At 38.3% G+C, this 13,058-nt stretch overlaps 2 long non-coding RNA genes across 3 annotated transcripts in view; one reads left to right on the forward strand and one right to left on the reverse strand.

The window, feature by feature from the left end:
- LOC124260529 overlaps positions 1–6,694 on the reverse strand; it is an 88,334-nt gene extending 81,640 nt beyond the window's left edge. Inside the window, exon 1 of the long non-coding RNA XR_006894117.1 lies at positions 6,415–6,694. This is a non-coding gene — a long non-coding RNA (uncharacterized LOC124260529). The remainder of the gene's footprint in view (positions 1–6,414) is intronic.
- The window catches only part of LOC124260521, an 81,936-nt gene that overhangs the window by 43,897 nt on the left and 24,981 nt on the right, over positions 1–13,058 (forward strand). The window lies entirely within an intron of this gene.

Raw genomic sequence — 13,058 nt, forward strand, 5'->3', positions numbered from 1 at the left:
TTTGATCACTGGATTGTCAGGTCCAGACTTGATTATTTACAGACCGCCACCATATAGCTGGAATATTGCTGGGTGTGGCGTAAAACCAACCAACCAATCCAGGTGTATGCTTTCTCCATTTGGCCAACCCACCTGGCCTGGTAACACACAGTAATATTCTACCAAGAATGTTTTGGAGCTTACTTTACTTTCGATATAAAAACTGAGAACTGTGGTAAAACATTCCAACAAACAAATCTTTCAGATAAATCTGAAACTGTCATAAATAATACATTTGTGCTTGCTGACGCTGTACCTGAACAAAGGAACAAGGTAAATGTTGACAGAACAAATCTCCTCGGTCAGACACTGCCCACTCAGTCTCAATCCAGCACAACAAAAAACATACAATAACACAATGAATGGGGTTATATTCACTACTTCAAAGACAGAAAACTCATTGTCTCCTGAAATAATAGTAACTTTTAAAGGTTGTAAAGATTACATTAGTTTATTGTAAACCGAATCACTAAATATATCTTTTAAAGTGAACAAGCCAAATGCTCTGCAAATACCTATATTACCCTATTTGTCTTTTTTATTGAAATTCAAATGAGACTCTCATCCAGAATTTCTAAGTTATTTTCAATAAGACAGTTAGTCATTGTCTGTAAATTTCTCCAATATCTGTTCTGTCACTCCAACTGTCTGTTGAGTGTCTGGCTGGCCTGTGGGGTAACAAACAATCAACTGCTCCAAGATCATAAACTTGTGAAGAACGACAGTGTTCACATTACCTTGTGTTGTTAAGGGTATTACTCACATTAATTCGGGATGCCTTCCGCGACAGCCTCTACCTGTCAGTGATAACAGGTATACAACAGGTATCACTGATTACAAAATCACTTATGTTTACACCTGCATCTGACTTTCCTCATTTTGAAGAGACAAAGAAATGAATTTATATTTTACATCAAAGGTTTTAAGAGCATTGATAATACTAAAGAGCTTATACTTGTCACTTTGTGTGCACACATTTTATTTTATATGTGGATGATACATTTGGATTTTTTTATTGGACTGATCCAAAACATCCTGTTTTGAAAAAATGGAGATTTAATGCAATTTTTGTTGTTGCAGAGATAAATAACCACACAGGTAGGATAGGTGTGTGAATAATGACAGCAGTACACTTCTGGCCATAGGAGAAGGAAAGGGTTACTGTTTTGTCTTCTTCATGCTACATGAAGCTGACAGTACGTGAAGTCTGCCTTAATCTCCACTCACTCACCCTGTATTCTGATTTGAGAGAATTTATGTAAAAAGAGGGATATCCATTCAGCAATGGACACCTACAGAAGAGGATTATTCCTCCACCACAAGGGATATAAGACTCTGTACCTCTTGTTGGGTGGAACGACAGGTATTTCGGGGGAAGAAAAAAAAGAAAAGGAAAAAAAGAAATGATTTTTTCATACTTTATTACGTGTGTATCTCATACTACATAATAATAAGCAAAATTTGGTAACAGATGATGGACAATTTAGCACATTTAAATGAAGCACATTATCAAATAACAGAAAGGGTTCAGGATTAGGGCCAGTGGTAGAATAGAATTCATCAGGAATGGTCAGGTCACTGAGTTGTGTGGGTGCAGGTGGACAGCGGTGATGGCATCAGATGCTGCGCTTTGTGTGCTCCATGGCTGGCAATACTTTGGTGAGTTTATTTTGCCAATTATACTCACAACTTCATAAAAATATGTTAAATACACCAATTTCCCCCATTTATTATTTTTTTTCCCGCTTTCTTTTCTTTTTTCCTATATTCTGGCTGCCCATCATAAACTGTGTCAAGATTGTATGGTTCTACGGTACTTCTAAATGCTAAACTGTCAGTTTGATGCATCACTCCATGTTAGCTGACACTGTATGTGATGCTATTGTACCTGGTGGTAGTACAAGTAGATATTGTTGATCAGTATTATCTCAGATTGTGAATCATGTTTGGGACAACTTGTGTTTAACCAGGTACCTCAACACCTTGATAATGATTAAAGTAAACGCATGAAAAACACATGTTTTAATCTCCTGTAACTGTACCCCAATGAGATAAGGGAGTGAATCACGTTTCACGCATAAATCCAACTGTGAAGACATTTCTTGAGGAATTCTAACTTTTCCATTCTCAGCTAATATACAGAAATAATCATAAGGGAGATAATTAATGGATGTAAAGTTCTTTATATACGTTTCTATAATCGAGGAGTCCCTGAATTCTCTCTCATGTGTGTAACTTCTAAATTTAATGACAAGTTGAATTAACAGCTGGTACAGCACTTCCCATATAATAGAAATCTATTCGTCCATCAGGATAGCAGGTTGAGTGTGGTATTTGTGAAGCACTGTTTCGGAATCACAGGGAATAAGTCCCTGTCAGCCATTCCGACCTGGTCATCCGTCTCTGGTTATAGAATTACTTTCAACACGAAGTATACGACATCATTATATATGTCCCGTCCATCAGAATCACACGTACAAGTTGTAAGTTAATGTATTCAGCAAATCATCTGAATAAACACGACAGAGTAAACATGGTAATTCCCAAACCTTCCCTTCAACAACCTGATCTGCTGAGCACAGGAATCCGTACTTTGACGACTTGATAATAACAAACAATTTCATAGTTCAGTTAGTAAGCTCTGAATATCTAACACAGATCAAAGGGACACTCGCCTTTTAATTAACACCTCTTGTTTGCTTTTCGACACTAACGAGCCACCTTCAAGTACACAAACAGGGTACGAGTGTTTATTCAAAGATGTGCATTGCATTTAATCATGCTGGCCTGGACTGGAGAGTTGGTCTACAGTGGAGATCAGCATGAGAGCAGTCATCTTTGACTGATGACAACGTGCTGTGCCAGCTAGTTGGAGTCAACAACACATGGAATAATCCATGCTGCACTGACACAGGGCTCAACTGGTGTCATGTCTCCTGGACCAAATAATTCAGGAGTGAGTGAGTGAGTTACTCCCAAATTTTCAGGAATTCACAAAGCCACGTTAAACTGTAATATTTCCAACAATGATTCTGTCACACCTGAGAGATGTCACTCTTCTGCACACTGAGGGGCGGTGGGGTAGCCTAGTGGTTAAAGCGTTTGCTCGTCATGCCGAAGACCAGGGTTCGATTCCCCACATGGGTACAATGTGTGAAGCCCATTTCTGGTGTTCCCCGCCGTGATATTGCTGAAATATTGCTAAAAGCGGCTTAAAACTAAACTCACTCAGTCACTTCTGCACATTGAACTGTTAGCCTCAGACAACTAATCCACCTGTGCCCAGCCTGCAGTGCCAACTGGCTTGTGATGTGGTCTTGTCAAATTACTTTGGTACTCCACAGAATTCCTACCAGGATACATTACAGCGCCATGATCTGAAGGGCAACAGAAAGTACCGGCATACTAAATTTGTTTTTTATGTAATAGAACTGTTGTTAAATTTGATCATGTCTGTTTAATCATATTCCTGAAACATTTTGTTAAAAATAGTTTTTGGTTGGGTAATTTTGTGTAAAATAGATCAGTTCAGTGAAAAGTGGCTGGAAGTTCGGGTAAGAACTGAATCAGAAATCACATACCAATGACCATGTTTGAAATGCAAATCTGTGAAAAAAAAGACTTTACTGATTTTCAAGGGTAATAGTCTGCAATACCCATCAGCTAGTGTGCATTATGCTAAAAAGTGAATTATAAAAGCTATATTATATCAAATAAATAATCCAAGCAGAAGTAATGTTTAAGTGTTGACTAAGTGCCAGGAGAGTAGACCTTTGATATAACATAGCTAACAGCAGATATTTCCAGATGAAAATCCGACACATGATAACATCAGCTGAGAGGTATGACTTCCATTGGTCCTCTGTGTACTGCACAGATAATGCTGTTGAGACAACAAAGAATACTGTGTAAACCGGAAAACAGTAATACTTCACTGGGAGTGGAGTGACTATCTTATCTTCAGTGTCTATCACATCATGATTACTGAGTTAGCCATTACCATGTATACTGCTTGCTGGTCATCAAAGTCAGACATAACCATTGGTACACCTTCAAACTTCAGGTTGTAGAAACTTGACAAATGCTTTGTCCCTGTGTATATATAACTTAGAGAGAAACAATGGATTCCTTTTTAATTGAAAATTAGACCCAGTGAGGTTGGAGATTCAGCCTGATCCTGAGGAAATCTAGACTTGCTTCATTTAGGGCTTTAGCACTGGAGGGAGGGCTGGGCAGTAGGGAAAATAATGTGGTTCAGGGACTGTGAGACATATGAGTGAGTGAGTGAGTGAGTGAGTGAGTGAGTGAGTGAGTGAGGTGAGTGAGGTGAGTGAGTGAGTGAGGTGAGTGAGTGAGTGAGTGAGTGTGTGTGTGAGTGAGTGAGTGAGCATCACTAAGTGACAGTTTGATGTTGGAGGAACGACTGAAGTGATGCAGTTTGCGACTGACCACATCACCGAAACCAACGAGCATGAATCTGGTACAACCAAACCAAGAAACAAAATCCCAATTACAATACAATGGTATACTTTTACCCATTTCTGTCTGTTTGAGTATAGGATAGCACAATCTTTGTTCTCCTATAACAGTGAACATTTCAGATAGATACTCTCTTCAGGGAAGAAAACTCCTCCAACTAAAACCTCAACACCTCTGAATCCTGTTCAGCTACCTGCTTAAAGTCAGTCAGATATCTGCAATAGTATATTAGATCAGGTCAGAGTCTAACTCTTTACAAATACTTATAGAAAGTATAAACTGACTTTACACTGAAAATGATATTCATGGGAAAGATGAATTGTATTTGCTTTCTTACAGGTTTGTGTCTGGTGTGAGTAGCTGTGCGTGTTTGTCTGACAGCAGTAGCAGACTTAATCAGGTTTAAACTCAGCCTCTGTGTTTGTTTTCAGTGTTGTAGCAAACAAAAACACGGGGAACTGGAAGTAGAGGGATTGGCTATGCTGATATACAGAGAGGTGATTGATGCCTTCGCATTGATTTACTGTGTACAATGTTGAATAAAGAATTAACCACTCCAAGGCATACCCTTCACTTACAGCTTTCTTTTTTATATTTTTGAAAACTTTATTCAGAGATCCTTGTTCAAATGTTGTTTTACAGTTCTACATTTCAGGTATTACTTTACTTCCTGCTGCTGCTGGAACCCTGAGGTGGGAATAGGTCGGAAACATCGGGAAGGCTGCTGACTGAAGAGTTTGACCTAAGACAATTATTTTCTCCTATGAATTTTGTATGAAAAAAAGAAAGAATTAATATATTTTAACTGATTTATTTATGTAATAAACCGAACTATCAAAATCAAATGTACACTTGAACATTCACATTAAATTTACACATTAATATAAATATTACATTTTCATGTAAATATCAAGGATAAATGTTAATATCTAATTAATAACCATCATTTGCAAATAGTTGTCATGAAACTAATATTCAGAGTGAACAGTCTTTTTTTCATTCAAATTTCTAAAACTTTATTGGAAGTAATCTTCCAGTATGTCAGTTTCATGAAAAATACTACCTTCAAAAGTTTAACAAAAAGATAAAATTAATAATACACCTGCGCTAAAACCATTTGCCATAACTCATTACGTAATGATCACAAGACATTGACTCCGAGCAGGACATGGCCACGAACAGACCTGTGTTTCAGTGAATCATCACAGTTTTTGACACAGACTGGTACATATCGCACCTACATGTCAAAGGTCGCGTCGATGTCACCAGCACACGTCTACATCTAAATCAAGAAATTACAAAAAAAACATTTGTTTTGACAGCAAGAAACATAAAAGGTTGTGGAATGGAGAAAGGCCTTTTGTACGGTTCCTAGAGAAACAAGAGTACATCAGGAAAGTTTATCAAGTCCACTGTGAATTGAAGACATAAACATATTACATTTTATCCTTTCTCAACACAGGAAATTTACATGGAAGTATGCTCTTTCTGGGTGGCTACTTTTGTTTGAAGAACATTTTTTGTAAAAGATTGTGATTTCTCTCAGATAATTTGTACAAGCTCATTTAATCGGAGATCTCTTTCTAAAAAACATTGTAAAGATTCACTAGTAACAAAGTAATTGTTGGAAGGAATTTCTTTAACATTATTGCCCTTCTTTTCAAAGAACATTTCCACATACCATGAAATGTGATGACAAAGATTTTAATATATGCCTCTCTCTGACAGCGCCAGCTGAAATATGTATCATGTTTACAGACAGGGTTTTGTTGAAACGACTTTTATGCTGCATTAAATCACACAGTTGTGAGTGAAAACCTGATAAAAAAGGCTGCTTTACTCTGATAGGTCCAAGATTTAATTATAATGAAAATGTTTAATTGGCTCGTTAATTACCTTATTCAATTTGTACATTTCCAGTAATGATTCACATCATGACACACATGCTAGTGCAGGGAAGCAGATCATGTTGTCTACCACTTGTAATCGCTTCAACATATGTATTTACGCAGTGATTTTTAAACAGGTTTATGGATCCATCAACTTTCAAAGCCAACAATACAGAATTCTTCTAAGCCAACTTTCATTCTAAGCACAATATCCTTTGTCAAATACATGATCCGTTAAAAAAGTCTTCAGCATTACAACTATTAATCTAGTCAGCTTTTTTATATTGTTGGCTTTTGAAAATAATATTATTGCATTTGTGCACACAAAGTAAAATGTGATTAATTAGAAAATTATATTGTTCAACAGCACCTGACACAGACTAACGACATAAGTCATAAGCATTATAATTAGTCTTAAATAACAGTGTAAAAAGGCCTGTGTAATATATTCTACCATGACACTTACTCAACAAAAAGCATTTCGTGTCATATTGAACAAGACACATTGTACCACATACCTCACATAGACCCAGACACATTGTACCACATACCTCACATACAGCCAGACACATTGTACCACATACCTCACATACAGCCAGACACATTGTACCACATACCTCACATACAGCCAGACACATTGTACCACATACATCACATACAGCCAGACACATTGTACCACATACCTCACATACAGCCAGACACATTGTACCACATACATCACATAGACCCAGACACATTGTACCACATACCTCACATACAGCCAGACACATTGTACCACATACCTCACATACAGCCAGACACATTGTACCACATACCTCACATACAGCCAGACACATTGTACCACATACATCACATAGACCCAGACACATTGTACCACATACATCACATACAGCCAGACACATTGTACCACATACCTCACATACAGCCAGACACATTGTACCACATACATCACATACACCCAGACACATTGTACCACATACCTCACATACAGCCAGACACATTGTACCACATACCTCACATACAGCCAGACACATTGTACCACATACCTCACATACAGCCAGACACATTGTACCACATACATCACATAGACCCAGACACATTGTACCACATACCTCACATACAGCCAGACACATTGTACCACATACCTCACATATACAGCCAGACACATTGTACCATATACCTCACATACACCCATACATAGACACATTGTACCCATCAGTACCAAAATATATCTCTCATGGATACAGCCAGACACATTGTACCACATACCTCATATACAGCCAGACACATTGTACCACATAATAAAGATCACCGTACAGCCTTTTTTACACATTTGTATCAACACATACACATTTGGAAGTGGATAGACAGCATTGTAGAATACATACATCACATATTACCGTGTATTGTACAACATGCCTCACATATAGCCCAGACACATTGTACCACATACGGTGACTTTCATCACATACAGCCAGACACATTGTACCACATACCTCAAATATATTATTTAAGTTGTAGCAACAGACACATTGTACCACATACAACATCACATACAGCCAGACACATTGTACCACATACCATCATGATATACCCAGACACATTGTACCACATACATCACATAAAACCATTACACATTGCCAGACATATTTCTTTGTAAATAACATATTCAATCACATACATCCCGCATATTATTGACACATTGTACCACATACAGCTCACATACAGCCAGACACATTGTACCACATAGAGCACATACTGTAACCAAAATTACACAATGCTAGGATATATTTCTTTTACTAAATAACGGTATTCTGTATCATATTTTACCTTATAACTTAAATGGTAATTAATCTTGTCTAGTGATGTTTAATTGCAATTTGACGCACATACTGACAAAGACACATTGTACCACATACATCACATACACCCAGACACATTGTACCACATACCTCACATACAGCCAGACACATTGTACCACATACCCATCACATACAGCCAGACACATTGTACCACATACCTCACATACAGCCAGACACATTGTACCACATACATCACATACAGCCAGACACATTGTACCACATACCTCACATACAGCCAGACACATTGTACCACATACATCACATACAGCCAGACACATTGTACCACATACATCACATACAGCCAGACACATTGTACCACATACCTCACATATACCCAGACACATTGTACCACATACCTCACATAGACCCACACACATTGTACCACATACATCACATACAGCCAGACACATTGTACCACATACCTCACATACAGCCAGACACATTGTACCACATACCTCACATACAGCCAGACACACATTGTACCACATACATACAGCCAGACACATTGTACCACATACCTCACATACAGCCAGACACATTGTACCACATACCTCACATACAGCCAGACACATTGTACCACATACATCACATACAGCCAGACACATTGTACCACATACCTCACATACACCCAGACACATTGTACCACATACCTCACATACACCCAGACACATTGTACCACATACCTCACATACAGCCAGACACATTGTACCACATACATCACATACAGCCAGACACATTGTACCACATACATCACATACAGCCAGACACATTGTACCACATACATCACATACAGCCAGACACATTGTACCACATACATCACATACAGCCAGACACATTGTACCACATACCTCACATACAGCCAGACACATTGTACCACATACATCACATACAGCCAGACACATTGTACCACATACCTCACATACAGCCAGACACATTGTACCACATACCTCACATAGACCCAGACACATTGTACCACATACATCACATACAGCCAGACACATTGTACCACATACCTCACATACAGCCAGACACATTGTACCACATACATCACATACAGCCAGACACATTGTACCACATACCTCACATACAGCCAGACACATTGTACCACATACCTCACATACAGCCAGACACATTGTACCACATACCTCACATACAGCCAGACACATTGTACCACATACCTCACATACAGCCAGACACATTGTACCACATACCTCACATACAGCCAGACACATTGTACCACATATCCCACACAGACCCAGACACATTGTACAACATATCCCACACAGACCCAGACACATTGTACAACATATCCCACACAGACCCAGACACATTGTATAACATATCCCACAGACAGACACATTGTACAGACACATTGTATAACATATCCCACACAGACCCAGACACATTGTATAACATATCCCACACAGACCCAGACACATTGTATAACATATCCCACACAGACCCAGACACATTGTATAACATATCCCACACAGACCCAGACACATTGTATAACATATCCCACACAGACCCAGACACATTGTATAACATATCCCACACAGACCCAGACACATTGTACAACATATCCCACACAGACCCAGACACATTGTATAACATATCCCACACAGACCCAGACACATTGTATAACATATCCCACACAGACCCAGACACATTGTATAACATATCCCACACAGACCCAGACACATTGTATAACATATCCCACACAGACCCAGACACATTGTATAACATATCCCACACAGACCCAGACACATTGTATAACATATCCCACACAGACCCAGACACATTGTATAACATATCCCACACAGACCCAGACACATTGTATAATATATCCCACACAGACCCAGGCACATTGTATAACATATCCCACACAGACCCAGACACACTGAACAACATATCCCATACAGACCCAGACACATTGTATAACATATCTGACATATGTACTCTGAACAATGGTCATTCATAGGCCAATGGTATAGAGGAGATCTCTAAATAGGATGAGAGAAAAACAATCTTTAATCCGCTCAAAAAAGCTGAAATGGCAAGTCATATCCTTAATGCATTTAGTTTGGCAATGTGCCATCTACATTTAAACGGCAACACATGGGTCATGCACAAAGTTCATGTTTTACATGTATGTGAACTTTGCAAACCCTCCTCCTCACACATGTACCTTAGCGTATACACTACACACCACATGAAGCAGCTGGGGACGTTTGTTTTAACTCACTGTAACTTAGATTTCATTTCTTTCCTAGATGTGACTGTGATGTCACAATAATGTCATGACATGTAAGGTTTCGTCTTGTGATGTTACTGCATTCTATATGTTGCATTGTGATGTCACAATGATGTCACTCCATGCTATATTGTGTATTGTGATGTCAATGCATGCTATATTGTGTATTGTGATGTCACAGCATCCTATATTGTGTATTGTGATGTCACAGTGATGTCACTGCATGCTATATGGTGTATTGTGATGTCACAGTGATGCCACAGCATCCTATATTGTGTATTGTGATGTCACAGTAATGTCACTGCATCCTATATGGTGTATTGTGATGTCACTGCATGATATAGGGTGTATTGTGATGTCACAGTAATGTCACTGCATCCTATATGGTGTATTGTGATGTCACTGCATGATATAGGGTGTATTGTGATGTCACTGCATCCTATATGGTGTATTGTGATGTCACAGTGATGTCACTGCATGCTATATGCTATATTGTGATGTCACAGCATGCTATATGTTGTATTGTGATGCCCCTGCATCCTATATGGTGTATTTTGATGTCAGAGTGATGTCACTGCATGCTATATGGTGTATTGTGATGTCACAGTGATGTCACTGCATGCAATATGGTGTATTGTGATGTCACAGTGATGTCACTGCATGCTATATGTTGTATTGTGATGTCAGAGTGACATGTAGTAGTGATTTTGTCATTTTTACAACAAAATAATGTCCTATATGTGATCCCCCTATATTATGCTTACAAACCTAAAAACATTATCAGGATGAAAGTGAAAGACTGGAAATCCTAAAGGTTTTGGCACCTAAGACAGCTGGAGCACCTCAGGGCTAACTGCATGTAAGTGAGGGCTTGCTATGGTTACCCAACACAGACGGCTCACAACCATACCACATATTCAACTTTCATAAAAACATTATTTACGGTACAGATGAATATTTGAAGAGAGTACAACATACATAGTGGAGTTATTACATCTTTAAAATGTTTTCAGATGTCATAAACGTGACATGTATCACTAATTTATACAGACAATGGATGATAAAATCTGTCACTGAAATATTCAAGAAACTCTGGGGGTGAAATTTGCCATGTAGTGCAGCTAATTTATTTCTCTTCAATTTGAATGCAGCTTGATGATCGTAGACTACTGGTCCTGTGCACAGACAAAACTGTCCTCTTCCTGCTGCTTGGTTTCAATAACACAACAGTGCCGCCAGAAAACTGCCAACTTACAAAACACAAGTGTCAGTATGTGAATTTCCAAACCTAGATTCCTTAATGAGTAACTCCAGGCCTTGCTGAGCTTGAACCTTTATATGTACCTTCTAAGCAGAGAGTGAGTATTATTTTACGCCACTTCCAGGCAATCACAGCATGGCATGGTTCAGCAGGAATATGCTGCATCTATTCCAGACCACAATTTTGCAAACAAACTATTCCGAATATAATGATATCTAGTCAGTGTTTGTCATTTGTTGTTCAATGTTGTCAATGTTCTTCAAACATGTTCTTGAAAATAGTAGTAACAAACATATAAAAAATGATGAAGGAATTGAACGGCAAATCATAAATAGAGATCATAAATGAAAATATACAATCAATGCATGGTCCACAGACATGTTCAAATTCTTCAGAATGCATTCCATTCATTTTAGGTGAGAATTCTAAAATCTACGTAATTTATTTTTCATGTTGATGTCAATAAATATCCCTCACGCCAGAACATGAACAAGAACATGTTCGACGGAATAACGACCACGGCTTATAAAATCGTGTCTTTGTTCGGACGGCACGCTATCGCTTGCCATCGTCCGCGTAAACTTAGGGTAAACAAAGAGGGGGTTGGGATCATCTAATTACTAAAATTCCATCGGATTTCGTTTGAGAAATTTTTCTTGGTAATGGGAAAGTAGAGAGCTTGAAAGGCGATTTATAAACAAATACACACTCGATGGCGATGTTGATTTGGCAGATCAGTCCACTGACACCTGGTTTGTCATCAGATTTCTCGTATTTACCTGTAACTATGACGATTGGCTTCTGTGGGGGAGGGAGACCTTAAAATAGACGCCGTTCCATTTTGCATTATTTACACTCTGCACACAGTTGTACGTTTCAAAACAAAGAAAAGTTCTCAAGGTCCAGATTGGCTTGTCAAACACACCTGGAGAGAGATAGTAGTTTGTTTTACATTTTCTTGTCTAAAAATAATGGTGTTATTGTGGATTTCTACACAATATGATTAACTATACCATAGACTCTCCATATTATTGCTATTGTTATACTTAAGATATATATATCATTTAAAAGAAAAATGGAATGAATTCCTAATGTTTCATAATGTAGCAAAATATCATAAACTTTAACTCCATAACTCCATATATCTTTAAATCAAAATACAACTCCCTTGGTCAAACACCTATATTCAGTATACAACACCTATATCCAATACCCATACCGGAAGGATACAACATCTATACTCAATATACCTATACTCAGTATACAACACCTAT

This window comes from Haliotis rubra, unplaced genomic scaffold (genome assembly GCF_003918875.1).
Source record: "Haliotis rubra isolate DU_JTF1 unplaced genomic scaffold, ASM391887v1 Scf119, whole genome shotgun sequence".
NCBI classification, from domain to species: domain Eukaryota; kingdom Metazoa; phylum Mollusca; class Gastropoda; order Lepetellida; family Haliotidae; genus Haliotis; species Haliotis rubra.